The following is a 14,570-nucleotide window of genomic DNA, read 5'->3' as shown; positions in this document are numbered from 1 at the left end:
AGTGGTTGTCCATTAGGACTCCAAGATCCCTCTCACTGCAACATATTGGCTTGAGTGGGACATTCTTATTATCTGTCCAGTTTTAAACCCTTGAAACTAGCCACCAAAGTGCCTGCTTTTACATGGGACTTTATTTAATATCATTATTGTTTTATTTACAGGATAGAGTCCGAAGTCCCCTGAGCAACATTTGGTTGATGCCTTCCACCCATTGTTTCCATTCATGAAGGTCTGTGAAAGAAGGCACTAGAGAGAAAAGGCATTATAATCTTATGTTTTTTAAAATTAGATATTTTTTTAATGGTTGTTTGGAGGTGTTACCCTCTCACTTTCATCCCCTGAAGCAGGGTTTAGCAACCCCTGGGTCTGGAACCGCATGTGGCTCTTTCATTCCTCTGCTGTGGCTCCCTGTCACCGGTCGACTCCACAATTGATAGGGCTTTTAGTTAGGACAGATAGGTGAAAAAGGATGCTGGGCTAGGAGGAGACTCTATAGTGGAAGAACTGGACTTCTGGTTGGCACAGGAAAAAGGACAGCCGGCTAGGAGGAGACTCTATGGTGAGGGGACCAGACTTCCAGTTGTCTCCAGAATTGAATGGGGGGCTTCCGGTTAGGAACTTTGTGGCTCTTTGAGTGTTTAAGGTTGCCGACCCTTGCTCTGAAGCAGCTCCGTGAAGCCTTGAAAACACCACAGAGATTTTCTGACTACCATTGCCCTGGAAGATGAAGCACAAATGTCCTCAGGAAAGGAGTCAACAAAGTCAAGATGGCAACCACAGCTATGCCCTCAAGGCCATGTCTTATTTTGCAAGCCTTTGTATTGCTCCGAAGCTGAGTGAGAGAAAGGCAGGGTCAAAAGGAATTGACGTGTAACAAATGTACCACTCACACTTGTTCCTTTTTATCTCATGTCCTTGTGTGCAGGGCTTGGCTAGACGATGACGTGAATTCCAGATGTGGCTTCAGATATTGTTGTTGTTGTTGCTGTCTTTCCTTCCCACAAGCTTTGATTTGCTCCAAACTTTGTCACAAACAATTACTTCAAAGCTTTAGTATTAGGATAACAGATGCTTCCAAGACAGGGTAGAATATATCCAGTAAAATTATTCAACACCACTGGCAATGCTGCTACCCTACAAAGCAACCTTGTCCATATGTCTGAATCAGTGGTGGGTTTCAAAATTTTTGGAACCTACTCTGTGGCTGTGGCCTCCTTTGTGGGAGTGGCTTGCCGGTTCTAGGACGCCTGCCTGCTAGCAAAGGACCTTCCCGAAGTTGCTTTTCTGAGCATGGGGAAAACGGATGGTATTTTGTCCCTTCTGTCTCCCCGTTGCTCAGAAAAGCAACTCTGGGAAGGTCCTTTGGTGGCGGCAGGCATCCTAGAAACTGCCTGCTAGCAAAGGACCTTCCCGAAGTTGCTTTTCTGAGCAACGGGGAGACAGAAGGGACAAAATACTGTCTGGCCGGGTATACAGGGCTGGGGGCGGGGCAGGCTTACTTCCGGGTTCAGTGACCAACTGGTTTGCGAGAACCGGTGCGGACCGGCAGCAACCCACCACTGGTCTGAATAGTTGTGCAATTGGCAACTCCAAATCTCGACCTATAAATGCTCACATGTCCTACACATTAGCAGTACAAATCACAACACCAAATGCAAGTTGGGTGGATACGACCTCGTAAACCACCCTCACTCTGTCAAGGACCTTGGCGTACTCTTCTCAAATGATCACGCCCCAGAGCCAATGTAACATCATTGCCAAAAAGGCATGAAGAGTCGTTAACCTAATTTTGCAAAGCTTCTTCTACGGTAACGTTGTAGTGCTAACTAGGGCATACAAAACCTTTGCCAGACCAATTCTTGAATACAGCTCGTCCGTCTGGAATCCACCTTTTATATCGGACATTAACACGATTGAGCAGGTTCAGAGGTATTTCACGAGAAGAATGCTCCACTCCTGTACTCACAATACAGTCCCTTATACCACCAGGATCGAAATTTTGGGTTTGGACAATCTGAACCAGGCCGCCTGCACAGTACACAAAATTGTCTGCTACAACGTCCTACCTGTCAATGACGTCTTCGGCTTCAACCACACCAACACACACCATAGCCTTTCAACTATTGCTAATGTGATAATTCAAACCCCACACCTTTTGTGTAGGGTCATTTTAATGTCTGTCTATGACTGGGCCACCACTGACCCATTTCACTTTTCTTTGGGAACCGATGTTAAAAGTTGTCAAATTCATATGGCTCAATACTTCCCAGGTCCACAGCCCCACACAGCAAACCTTTGGAAAAAAATCTCTTTAATAAAGATATTGAGTCCAATTGCACGTAGCTAAAAAGGTAAAGGTTCCCCTCGCACATATGTGCTGGTCGTTCCCGACTCTAAAGGGCGATGCTCATCACCGTTCCAAAGCCGAAGAGCCAGCGGTGTCCGAAGACGTCTCCGTGGTCATGTGGCCGGCATGACTAAAAGCTGAAGGTGCACGGAACGCTGTTCCCTTCCCTCCAAGGGTGGTTCCTATTTTTCTACTTGCATTTTTACGTGCTTTCGAACTGCTAGGATGGCAGCAGCTGGGACAAGTAATGGGAGCTCACTCTGTTACGCTGCTCTTGAGATTTGAACCGCTGAACTGCCGACCTTTCTGATTGACAAGCTCAGCGTCTCAGCCACTGAGCCACTAAGTCTTAGTGGCTAAGCCACTTCGTCCCGATGCAGCTAAGATCACCCAAATATTTGGGCTACCCTGATACAAATCAGGATAATAGAGCAATTTTAAAGGCAGTAAACCCATGGGGAGAGAACAGGCTTTCCAATTGCGGTATTAAAAAGACAAAGAAAAACAGTTTTTAAAAAAACACGTTGAAATATTATTTCTCTCAATGTTTGGTCATTATTACATGGCTATGGAATTTGGTCTACAGTCTTTTGTTTGGCACCTGAACTTTTGAGTGTCACGAATGACTTCATTACAGCTGCTTCCAGTTTAAGAGTCAGAAAAGTTAATTAAAAGAACTTTTAAAATAGATGTCTGACAGCATTTGTGGTGAGAAATGAGCAGTAACGAGTGAAAAGTTGCTCAGAGTTAAGCCGCATAAAATGGGGAGATTTAAAAAAAAACATGGAGGATAACTATACTCTTAATTATGTCTCCTGGAGATTCTTGTCTTACTACTCATTAGCAGATTTTAGAATCCCAACCTGTTGAATAAGCACCTTCTTGACTTTGGAAGTCATGTCTCTCAACCTTGGTAACTTGAAGTTGGATGGATGTTGTTAATTCTCAGAATTCCTCAATCAGCAACATCACAAGGATGCTGCAATGGGTATAACAGCTAAGTGCAAGGACATTTCAAATGGGTCAATGGAGGCCCAGTCATAGACAGACATTAAAATGACCCTACACAAAAGGTGTGGGGTTTGAATTATCACATTAGCAATAGATAATCCTGAATAAGATTCGCACCTCTGCTGGGATTCTCTGTATAATTAGAATTAGAATTCTTTATTGGCACAAGTGTTATTGGGCACACATGGACTTTGTCTTCGGTACACAAACTCTCAGTGTACATAAAAGCTATAAGTGATAATCATAGTCATCATAAAAATGCATTCATCATAAATCATAAGAACTTAGTGATAGTCATAGGATACTGTTCTGACTCCCCTCGTCCCACACCAACACACACTCTGAGCCAAAGATAAGTTACGGCATTTAATTAACAGACAGACAGGTCCTTGGCAGCAAATCGGCACAGACAAGCTTGGGCAGCAATCCAGCACAGATAAGGCTTGGCAGCAATCCAGCCTGCCAAGCTCACAATAATGTTCTCCAACATTAGCTCCTGCATTGACTTCTGCAAAAGGGCGTGTGCACAAGCAGTCCTTTTATAGTCTGGAGAGGAGCCTAATGACCACCAGCTGAGTGCAATTACCTCCTGTACTCCTGAACTGTTCCTTACTCCTATTAGTTTTTCGGTGCTGTGCATCCAGGAACAACTCACTGCTGTCGTCCGGCTCACTCTCCCTTGTCTCCTCCCCTTTGGTCCAAGGCTCAGGTGCCTCCTGGTGGCCAACCAGCCTCTCTGCGCCCTGCTCGGAGTCAGAACTCTGTCCAGGGCCCTCCACATCCTCCAGAGCCGACTCATAGGGCCCCTCGCTGTCAGAGTCTGGTGGCAGCTCCAACGGCTCCTACTGGGCCACAACAGGATACTAAATAAGCAATCAACATAAACCATACCAGAGAACTAAATAAAACAATAAAATCGTAAAGATGCTAGCAACAAAATTACAGTCAGAAGTAGAAAAGGAGATAGGTAATAGGAAGGTTGAGAAGAATAGTAGTAACACAGCCTTATTAAACAGTTTGACAGTGTTGTGGGAATTAGTTGTTTAGCAAAGTGATAGCATGGAGGGGGGGTGGGGAGAATTGTCCTTGTGTCTAGTTGTCCTGGTATGCAGTGCCCTATAACATCATTTTGAAGGTAGAAGTTGAAACAATTTATGTCCAGGATGTGAGGGGGTCTGTAAATATTTTCACGGCCCTCGTTTTGACTCGTGCAGTGAACAGGTCCTCAATGGAAGGCAGGTTGGTAGCCATTGTTTTTTCTGCAGTTCTAATTATCCTCTGAAGTCTGTGTCTGTCTTGTTGGGTTGCAGAGCCAAACCAGAGAGTTATGGAGGTGCAGATGACAGACTCAATCATTCCGCTGTGGAACAGAATCAGCAGCTCCATTCTATAAATGGGGCATAGCACCCTCCCCTCAGTGACTGTGGGGTCCCACATCAAACTGTAGACCACATCATGATTGGCAGTAAGCCGAGTGCATAAATCGGTCTAGTATATTGTTTTTTTTAAAGAAAATATAAACAATACTGCGCTTCAATGGTTAGATGGCCTAGGCATTGCTATCTGAATATAGATCTTTTTAACATTGGCAATTTTATTATGTTTTTTTTTAAATCTAGGTGTAATGTTAATATAGATTGCAAGCTCATACAAGATATGCCACATAGCAATAGCACTTAGACTTATATACCGCTTCACAGGGCTTTCCAGACATCTCTAAGTGGTTTACAGAGTCACAAAAACGGGCCGTTTTTGGGAGGTCTTCAGAGTGCAAAAACTTTTTTTACATTTTGCCTCTCTTCAAAATCTTGGTGCGTCGTATACTCCGGTGCATCTTATACTCCGAAAAATACGGTAGGTCCAACCTGCCTTAAGTGCCATGGGTCCTTATTTAACTCTAATCAGGTGCTGACCATTAGTTGACAAGATTCCTGGGCATAGGTTTTAGCAATATGTCAGTTAAATTGAATTGCCCCCCCAACAATCTGGGTCCTCATTTTAGCGACCTCGGAAGGATGGGAGGCTGAGTCCACCTTGAGCCTGGTGAGATTCGATCTGCCAAATTGCAGGCAGTGGGGAGGGAATGGGGATTTTGCAACCTTTCCCTGCCATGCCCACAAAGCTACGTCCACAGAACCGGTAGTAAAAAAAAAAAAAAAAAATTGAATCCCATCCCTGGGGTGAGGGGTGAGGTAGCCAGAAGAGAAATTTCCTGACAGTGAGAACAATTAATCAGTGAAACAACTTGCCTCCAGAAGTTGTGAAAGCCCCAACACTGGAAGTCTTTTTTTTTTCTTTTATAATTTTTATTTCCATTTTCATAACATACAATCACATGTATACTATACATAGCCAGTATCATATAGTATTAAATAATGATTACATCAGTTCCTCTTGTTATCAACGCCCCCCCAAAAGTTAACACCCATGATTAGCTCTTCTACTCTCCATGCACCTCTTTCTTCTACCTCTCTCCTACTTCCCATCTTCCCTCCATCATCCTTTCCTACTCTACTTCCCCTTCCTTTCTCCTTCTCCTCTCTCTACATTCCACTCCTCCTTATCCTCCTCATCTTTCCCCCTTACCCTCTCTCCTATCCAGGGGTGGGTTTCTCGCCCCGTTCCAACCGGTTCGGTTGGAACGGGGCCGGCGGCGTCCTCGTGCATGCGCGCGGTGCACACATGTGCACTAGCGTCTGCGTGACGCTCCAGCTGCTCCTGGACGATCGCACAGGCGCTGTATGCATCCTGCGCATGCGTGGAAACGCAGAACTCGTCAAAACCGGGTAAGGACTGCAGGCAGGCGCGCCCTTCGCTGTTCCCGGAAGTTACTTACTTCCGGGTTCGGCGACCAACCGGTTCGCAGGGACCGCCGCGAACCGGTTGAAACCCACCCCTGCTCTTATCCCTCTCTTCCCATCTTTCTTCTCCCTTCTGCTTCCCACTCTTCCTCTCATCGGTGTATTTCTGCTTCCATATCAATATACTAAACTGGAAGTCTTTAAGAAGATGTTGGATAGCCATCTGTCTGAAGTGGTGTAGGGTTTCTTGTCTAGGCAGTGGGTTGGATTAGAAGACCTCCAAGGTCCCTTCCAATTCTGCTACTGTATTGCATTGCATTGCATTGTATTGTATTAAAATTGCTATCTATGCCTTATATCATAGGTGGGTTCCTACCAGTTCGCACCTATTCGGTAGAACCGGTTCGTCAAATCTACTGAACCAATTAGAAGAGGTTCCACCAGTGGACCCGGAAAGCAGGCCACACCTACAGAAGAGCTTCCAAACTTTTTGAAACCCACCACTGGTCCTTGGATATGATTATTCTATACTATCAGGCTCATATTTATAAAACTCAGTGCCTCTGTGAAAGGTAAGGATGACTACTGCGTTTGTGGTGCAATCAGAACATTGCGTGTGTTGAAGTTGTTTTAACGCAAACCAAAGATGCCTTTTAAAAAACAAGTTTACATCCTATTCTTATGCATGCCAGTGCTGTGTGTGAGGTAATTTAAGGTGGTTCTGACAAGTGTCGTCGGCATCTTCATATCCGGTCACATGGGCGGCAAGCCACTCCCATCCGGTCACATGGGCGGCAAGCCACTCCCACAAAGGAGGCCACACCCACAGAGTAGGTTCGAACAATTTTTGAAACCCACCACTGCCTTATATACTTTGCTTTTCATTGTTGTCATTTTGCAGTTCCAAAAATTGACCTTCTAATGGGGGCGTTTCTGGTTTTCTCTAAAGACAAGCCTTTCGTATATTTTGGCAGGGTCAAATCCATGCTCCAGTTCAGGCGATATTAGCGAGAATTTTCCATATGTATTTGTGTGCAGTGCTAGAGTTGCGTGTGGTCAGGAGACAAATTCATCCCTTGGTTTCTGTTGCCCGCTGCAGTTTTTACCTTTCTTAGAGCCAACTGTCAACTTGGCAGTTAAAACATCACAGGGGGAAGATAGAGTAGCCCAAGTATTTATGCTTCGACATTCTTGTGCCTCATTAGTCACAAAGCACAATGGAAAAAATGCTGGGTTTATAAGGAAGTTGGAAATGTGCAGAATTACAGACGAGAAGGGGAAAAAAAAAACCCTCCCCAAACTGGCATGTATTAAAATGTCTATTTCTTTAGAGGCAGTTTGCAAGTCAGAAAGAAAAAAAAATTAGGTAGGTGGCTTCTGTTATTGCAGAAAATTATTCACCTCAAAACAATGTCACGAATGTACATCCCTCCCTCTAAAATACATAGGGCTCCAGAGACAGAGAACCACATATTTTTATTCTCTAAAAGCAGTTTCAGTACAGATCAAAATGATCAAAAGTTTGGATTACTCATAAAAGAAGACGTTCTCAAGGACCCATAACATTTGCTATTTTATGATACGGTTTTATAGGCCACTGCATGATGATTATTATTTTTTAAAAGAAGCAGCAAAGGGGAAATCTAGATCATAATTGCGTATTGCACGCACGGTATGCTCCCCTGCAAAACATCTGCCTGTACTTCCTGCGTGTTTCTTCTTCTTCTGGTCTAAACATCTGGCGGATTGCACGACCAAACATAAAGATTCTGTCAGGTTCCGTGGATGAATTGTGACCATTTGGATGCTTGGGGTTCAACAAGTGAACCTGAGTTTCTCGTTAATTAATCTGGGACTAAATCCAAAACAGGATTTATTTCAAGAGAGGAGACCAATGGGGGCATGGCCATGGCAGAGAGCCGAGGTGGCGCAGTGGTTAAATGCAGCACTGCAGGCTACTTCAGCTGACTGCAGTTCTGCAGTTCGGCTGTTCAAATCTCACCGGCTCAGGGTTGACTCAGCCTTCCATCCTTCCGAGGTGGGTAAAATGAGGACCCGGATTGTTGTTGGGGGCAATAGGCTGACTCTGTAAACCGCTTAGAGAGGGCTGAAAGCCCTATGAAGCGGTATGTAAGTCTAACTGCTATTGCTATGGCCGGGATGGGCATGGCCACCTCGATGTCACTCATTGAGGCTTCATTTTCAGCTGTGACGGCCTCCTGCAGCCCTCTGCCAGCGAAAACAAAGATCAGGGAGGCAGTGTGCGGCCGACCTGGGCTGTTTTCAGCTGCGGCGGCTTCCTGCAACCCTCTGCCAGCAAAAATGGAGCTCCCTGGGCTCTGTTTTCACTGGCAGAGACCTGCAGGAGGCTGTTGCAGCCGAAATCGGAGCTCCATTTTCGCTGGCAGAGGCACTGCAGACTGGTCCTTCTCTGCATCTGGCCCGCGGGCTTTGAGTTTGACACCCATGACCAGGGGTGGGTTTCTCGCCCCGTTCCAACCGGTTAGATTGGAACGGGGCCGGCGGCGTCCTTGTGCACGTGCGCAGCGCACACATGCATACTAGCGTCTGTGCAATGCTCCAGCTGCTCCTGGAGGATCGCACAGGTGCTGTATGCATCCTGCGCATGCGTGGAAGCGCAGAACTCGTCAAAACCAGGTAAGGAGCGCGGGCGGGCGGGTGGGCCCTTCGCCGTTCCCGGAAGTTCCCGGGTTCGCCGACCAACCGGTTCGCGGGGACCGCTGCGAACCGGTTGACACCCACCCCTGCCCATGATATAGAAACAGGGATAATTGTGGTTGAAGATAGTCCATCATCTTGAAATTTTGATCTCTCTGCAGATCCTCTTCTCCAAAGCGGAGAAACCAATACAGACCCCTTTTATCTTATGTAGTACATAAGTTACATCTTGGAGGAACAGGGGGGAAAATGTCAACCAGGCAAGACAGATGTAAATTTCCAAACGATGATTTCTGGAAAGAAGAGAAAGCAGTATTCTTCATCCTTTAAGCAGCTACATCATAGCACTGGGACTTTGATTAATATATTGTTCCATACTGCTTTACAGCCGTCTCTAAGTGGTTTACAGAAAAACAGAAAGTCCAGTTGCCTCTTGAAAAAGCACCTTTTGGCCGACCTGAGGGCAGAGTTAAGAGAGGGATCAGCCTAGAATTGCTACATAGTCACAAGTGAACTACTGTATTTTTTGGAGTATAAGACGCACCTTCCCCCCCCCCAAAGAGGGTGAAACTCTGGGTGTGTCTTATACACGGAATACAACATTTTGGCCTCCTGAAACTCCTCCCCCTTTGCAAAAATGGCCATGGATAGCCTTTAGGAGGCTTCCAGAGTACTCATGGGGCTGGCTAGGGCGAAAATGAGCGAAAAGTGGCTTGGTTTTTTTGCTCGTTTTTGCCCCTACCCAGCCCCCAGAAGTCTCCTAAAGGCTATGCATGCCCTTTTTTTGACAGAAAATGGGCTGTTTTTACTCATTCTCCCCCCAGCCCCCAGGAGCTCTCTACAAGCCTCCTAAAGGCTATGCATGCCTTTTTTTAAAAACAAAAAATGGGCCCATTTTTGTGAAAATGGGCTGTTTTTGGGAGGTCTTCAGAGTGCAAAACCTTTTTTTTAAATTTTTTGTCTCTCTTCAAAATCTTGGTGCGTCTTATACTCCGGTGCATCTTATACCCCGAAAAATACAATAAGTCCAACCTGCCTTAAGTGCCATGGGCCCTTATCTAACTCTAATCAGGTGCTTACCATTAGTTGACAAGATTCCTGTGGTTCACCGACAAATGCGCGCTCGACAAAAGCGCGCCAACAAAACCGAGGGGAGAAAAGCGTGAGTTCGAAATCGCGCTGATGAATGAGCACAGAAGTGCACCGACAACAGCACGCTGACAGAAGTGCGCTCTAAACCTAACCCTAAACGTAACCCTAAATGTAACCCTAACCTAACCCTAACCCTAACCCTGAACCTAACCCTGAACCTAACCCTAACCCTTACCCTAACCCCTACCTTAACCATAATGGCGCTTCTGTCGGCGCGTTTCTGTGCTCATTCGTTGGTGCGCTGTCAATGTCGTGGTTTTATCACCATGGTTTTGTCGGGGCGCTGTTGTCGGGCGCGCTGTTGTCAGGTCACAGATTCCTGTGCATAGGTTTTAGCAATACCTCAGTTAAATTGAATTTCCACATGCGAACCTAATCTTTCATGATTAAATGTGAAAAGAGGAAGGACAAGGGAGGAATTTGGATGACTTCTGGCAAAGTAGGGTTGGCTGAGGGGAGGGGGGCAGCAGTCAAACTGTGAGACTTCTACCTCCCTGGAAGGCGTCCCGTGAAGACATGCCAGAGTGGGGAGGGGATGCAGTTTTCCTCATGATCCATGGCAGTCTTGGATTTCCCTCCCCTCAGCAAAATGGCAGGCAGTTCTACAGGTGAGCCAAGGATGAGGTGACTTCATTGGAGGGCTTCTGAAAGTTGTAATGGGAGGGAAATGGCAGGAGCCTTTATTATATGTAGAAGAAAGACTAACCCAATGAGTCATAAATTGTCTAGTTAGTCTTAAATCTCCAGAATATTTTGGATTTTTCCCCTTTGCCTGGAATCTTCTCATCTTAGTACCATCTAAGGAGGCTTTGCACTGACTAGTAAAAACATGCCTTAAGGCCCAAACCATTTACAGAACACCCAAAGCCCTTTAGCTCCTTCCTGTAGTTGTCCATTTGTCAGCTGAAACTCTATCCAATGAAATTTTAACCTCAAGCCAATTCTTCTTGGCACCAGATTAAAAAAAAAAAACCTACATTATTTGGGCCAACAAAAAAAAAACAACAAAACCCATTGGATAACTCTTTGCCTCAGCTCATTTTTCTTGCTGAAGAAAATTCTATATGTATAAAAATTGCTGTGTGTGTGTGTGTGTGTTCCAGCATAACTCTGGAACCCCTTGAGCAATTTCAACCAAGCTTGATACACAGATAACTTACTCTCTGGAAACAAATACTGTGGGGGTGAGACACCCCTAACACCCCTCAGTATCTGTGTCTCTGTGTGTGTGAGTGTTCCAGCATAACTCTGGAACGCCTGGGCCGCTGAAACGAAAAGGACTGAATTATATCTATAGTGTCAAGTCACGGTACTTTTGACAGTGATAGTGTGCATTTTGGATTCAAGCGCTGTTAAGATACAGCCTGTTGTGCCTTAAAATGGCTTCCACTCTTCAGCATAGTGGAATTGCCACAGTTACGGCTTCGCAGTGCTCCAGAAGGTGGCTCCCTCTAATACACAATTGGGATACATACATACCAGGGCTACGCCGAGTTATCAGCTAGCGTTGCTATAAAATGGATGGAAGGAAGCAGAACATCTATTTCTACCGAGAATGGAAATTCGCGGCATTGTAAGCCATCCAGAGTCACCTTGGGTGATGAGATGGGTGGCATACAATTTTAATACATAATAACAATAAATTGAGGTGTGAATACAGAGTGGGACACTTCTTGGCTTTCTAGCCTTACTAAAAGATCAGCGGAAGAATTTGGGTGAACACTAAGCCACTCTTTGTTCCCCAATAAATTAAAAACAAACAAGAGTTTTCTACATGAGGAAATGAGCCATTGTTTTCCAAACATACATACCAATGGTGGGTTCCGGCAACTACTGGTTTGCTTAGGGGCATACCGCACGCACTTATACAATACAATACAATAGCAGAGTTGGAAGGGACCTTGGAGGTCTTCTAGTCCAACCCCCTGCCTAGGCAGAAACCCCTATACCGTTTCAGACACACGGCTATCCAACATCTTCTTAAAGACTCCCAGTGTTGGGGCATTCACAACTTCTGGAGGCAATTGATTAATTGTCCTCACTGTCAAAAAATTTCTCCTCAGTTCTAAGTTGCTTCTCTCCTTGATTAGTTTCCACCATTGCTTCTTGTTCTCCTCTCAGGTACTTTGGAGAATAGTTTGACTCCCTCTTCTTTGTGGCAACCCCTGAGATATTGGAACACTGCTATCATATCTCCCCTACTCCTTCTTTTCATTAAACTAGAGAGACCCAGTTCCTGCAACCATTCTTTATATGTTTTAGGGTCCAGTCCCCTAATCATCTTTGTTTCTTTTCTCTGCACTCTTTCTAGAGTCTCCACATCTTTTCTACATCGTGGCGACCAAAACTGAATGCCGCATTCCAAGTGTGGCCTTACCAAGTCCTTATAAAGTGGCATTAACACTTCACGGGATCTTGATTCTATCCCTCTATTTATTGATACGGGCTGTGCGCATGTGCTTGATGTGAGCTCCGTATCTGCGCTTGATGCAGGCCGCACATGTGAGCTTGAGGGAGGGATGCATGCATCCACTTGATGTGGGCTGCATGCACTTGCACAGTATAACTAAAATTGATCTGCGCATGCGCAGAAGCAAAACACTAGATGGCGCCCTTGTAGGCGCTGCTGAGAGAAGCAGTTTTGGGGTGTGGCAGATCTAGGTGACTGCCGGTTCCAGCGACCCAGGCCGTCAAGCTACTGCCGGTTTGGCCAAACCGGTCGGAACCCACCACTGATACACACCCACACAAACACACTTCATACGTACATTTACCTCGGTACACCCACGTTACACCTATCCTCCGCGAGCTGCACTGGCTACCGATCAGTCTCCGGATAGGCTTCAAAGTGCTAGTCGTAACTTATAAAGCCCTTCATGGTATTGGATCTGGGTACTTGAGAGACCGCCTGCTGCCAATTACCTCCCAAAGACCCATTAGATCGCACAGGGTCAGTCTCCTCCGGGTTCCGTACACCAGCCAATGTCATCTGGCTACCACCCGGGGGAGGGCCTTCTCTGTGGCAGCTCAGGCCCTTTGGAACGAACTCCCCGCAGAGATTCGGACCCTCACCTCTCTCCAGGCCTTCCGAAAAGCCGTCAAAACCTGGCTTTGCCGATAGGCCTGGGGGTGATGAGTTCCCTCCCCTCTCAACATGTATGGTTGTGCGACTGTTGTTTACTTTTATTATTTGTATTCTGTTCTATGTTCCCCTTTTCCCCTTTTTGAGTTGTTCGCCGCCCTGAGTCCTTCCCGGAGAAGGGCGGCATACAAATAATAAAATTCAATTCAATTCAATTCAAAAGACTCCTTGAAGAAGAAACACACCGAACACGGGATTATTTGGTAAAGAATAATTTTCACAGTAACAAGCATAAAAGCACTAAGTTGCTCAATTATTTCATCGTTTAAACCATTAATATATATATATATATATATATATATATATATATATATATATATATATATATATATATATATATATATATATATATATATATATATATATATATATATATATATATATATAGCATCTTGCGAAGCGCAAGAAAAACAATTAAAATTTATACTCCAAAGTGAATAATTACATCAGTGTTAGCTCCTCTGTTCCTTTTACCCACTTACAAACAGCCATGGAAATTTCACAGACTCTTTCCATTTCTATAACTTGATTGCATCATTGAAAGCCGGGGTGTACATACCACGAAGAGATCAACCTACCCCTCTACGGCTCCAATGCCTTCTGAGATGTTGCCACTGGAATTTGCCCACAACGCGGCCAATTCTTAGTAGTGTGTTTTATTGTCTGGAACAGCCCAAATTAAGAATGTATACCAGAGTGCGTCCAAAAGCCACCCCAACCATTACATTCCTCCAAACCCCTTGGAACATAAAAAGCTTAAAACATTCAACATCTTCTCCAAACCCCCAAGAAATCCCAGTGTCCTCAAGAAATCTAATTTCAATTTCTAATTTCAATTTCACGAAACTGGTTTTGCAGCCTAAAGGACACCACTGCCCTTGCAGATCACAATGTGCCATAGAGCAGGATTTCTCAACCCTGAAAACTTTCAGACGCGTGGACTTCAACTCCCAGGATTCCAGAGACAGCATGGATTCTGGGAGGCAATCAGTGGTGGGTTGCTCCCGTTTTTTGGCCCGGATCAGGTGAACCGGTCGTAGCGGTGGCGGGAGGCTCCGCCCACCCGCTTGAACGCTTCTGCGCATGCACGAGCGAACCGGCAGTAAACAAAATTGAAACCCACCACTAGAGTGAATGAATTCTGGGAGCTGAAGTCCGCCCATCTTCCAGTTCTCAAGGTTGGGTAATTTTGCATTACAGCTACTAAACATTTTCCCCAACCTGTTGATGCCTTCAAGTATTGTTATTTCCTTGCATGAATTAAGGTGATAATCCTAACCTTTAAGAACAATAGAAGTAATAACACAACAGATTTGGCTTCCCAGCTAAGGAGGGAATCTTAAGGCAAACCATGAAACTGAAAAAAACAACAACTTTTTTTTCCCCATGAAAAGACACACACGTAGAGAATGCAACAGGCCACTTTGGAACAGATGCA

The sequence above is a fragment of the Thamnophis sirtalis genome, unplaced genomic scaffold (genome assembly GCF_051295495.1).
Source record: "Thamnophis sirtalis isolate CommonGarterSnake01/CBP01778 unplaced genomic scaffold, rThaSir2_p1.2 scaffold_9, whole genome shotgun sequence".
Taxonomy (NCBI): domain Eukaryota; kingdom Metazoa; phylum Chordata; class Lepidosauria; order Squamata; family Natricidae; genus Thamnophis; species Thamnophis sirtalis.
The sequence above is the reverse complement of the archived record's forward strand: the minus strand, read 5'-3'. Positions refer to the sequence as shown.